Genomic DNA, 2,062 nt, shown 5'->3' on the forward strand with positions numbered 1-2,062 from the left:
TTGAAAACAAGAAACAAATGGATAATGAAATGATAAAACTAAGATAAAATAAGCATTAAAAGTAACACCATGTAGTTAAAAATTGAGATGCAACAACAACTAAATAAAACCACTTGAAACGATGCAAATTATTGAAAACCACTTGAAACCATGGTTTATTAGAATTTTTTGAACCACTTGAATTCATGCATATTATGAACCACCTTTGACTTATAATGCTTTCAGATAACCTAGAAAAATTGAAGATGTGAATTAACCAAAGAAAACCATTGTAACATAATTTCCATATTATTTCCATGAATTACAATTCATGACAATTTATTTATAAGGGGAATTAGCAAAAATGGTTGTCACATAGGTGCTCCCAAACCTATAAACATTAGCTTGATTCATGCTTGATATCTTTGTAGGAGTTAAAAGAGAGAAAATGTGTTAAGATCTTGGAGCAAGAATATCCCTCCTCCCAATGTGCATGTTAAGAAGACATTCTTTGCTAGACATACATAACAACAATAAATTTTCGTGACATACATCATCATATATAACATTTAATGATTTATTGAATCCTAAATTAGGATGCCTACCTTTGAAGACCTCATAAGTTTCTTCTTTCAACTTTCACATGAAGTTTATGAGGATTTTTTAAAGAGAACAAGTTTTTTAAGGACATAAAAAGTGTAGTGTAGATTTGTGTTTCCACAAAAAGAAATGTAGTAATGCATATCACTATAATGCTCCATGAAAGTATCATGTGATTAATAAATAATAAATGACAAATAAATAAATTAGCATGCACATATTGATGATATGCTATAAATTGAAGGTCTTAAGATAAGGAATTTATTGAAGTAATTGAATAGGCATGTAAATTTAGGAAAGTGCATAAAATTATAGAAAGATATCATTAATTGTTTAAATTAACATGAATTGATTGCACTAAAAGACACATTTTACAAGTTCAATATTAAAATGATGTACATGATCATATTTTAGTTCATTTCAAGTATCAAAGAAACTGGCATCATAGTAAGATCAAGTACTTATTTCCTTAGTCTATGAAACTAGAAATCAAAGTTGTTATTTTGTAAAATTTTACTTCTTGAATGTTCTTAATTGAAGGTCTTAAGATAAGGAATTGATTGAAATGTTTAGATAGACAAGTAAATTTAGGAAATTTCATAAAACAATATAAAATTATCTAAAAACATATCATTAATTATTTCTTGGTATATTAAATCCAAACACATATGACTTATATCATATTATGACTATGCTCTTGTAGATGGCCTCAAAAGAAATAAAATTTAATAAAACTTATTGATTGTTTACTGGTTGAAGATATATTTTAAAATTGAATTTAAAACTTATTTCAATCCTATTTGTATTTTTGAATTGAAATAGGATATATTTTAGTTCATTTTAAGTATCAAAGTGACTTGCATCATAGTATAAGATTGTACTTATTTTCTTAGCTTATTTCCTGAGAAGTCAAAATTGTTATCTTTTTTAATAAAAGTTATATTATAGAAAATTCTTTAAACTAGAGAAATAATTAACAAACAAATAAACAAAAGTTTAATGAAAATACATGAACAATATTAAAAAACTTCCATAAATTGCAATAACAAATACATGATAATAAACTACCCATATGAAAATATGGATAGTTTATTATCCATCTGCCTGAAAACCTAGGCGCCCCTTTGCCAAAAATATGTTGGAGGAATTTGGTAAATTCAAGAATGTTTTTTCTGACTAGCCAGTCAAATCTGACATAACGTCTCTCTGTCACCTTTCTGAAGGTTGTGACCTACTATGCACATTGAATGTCATAGTCTGTGCGTTGGCTATGGATGGCATATATTGGTTGTTTGTGCTAAAATATGATTAAAGATCTGCCTTAAAATTCATTGAATGTCGTGAGCGTTGGTTGGAATTTGAATTGTATGGTGAAGCTTATGGACAGAGCTCTGCATTGAGGCAGCTATGTATTCTTTGTACATAAAATGGAGTGAGTCTATATGTCTTATGTGTTGAAGGAGCAACATCCTGTCTATTGAAG

The sequence above is a fragment of the Pinus tabuliformis genome, chromosome 8, assembly GCF_031772625.1.
Source record: "Pinus tabuliformis cultivar Carrire ecotype Pingquan chromosome 8, CPIR1, whole genome shotgun sequence".
Lineage (NCBI taxonomy): Eukaryota > Viridiplantae > Streptophyta > Pinopsida > Pinales > Pinaceae > Pinus > Pinus tabuliformis.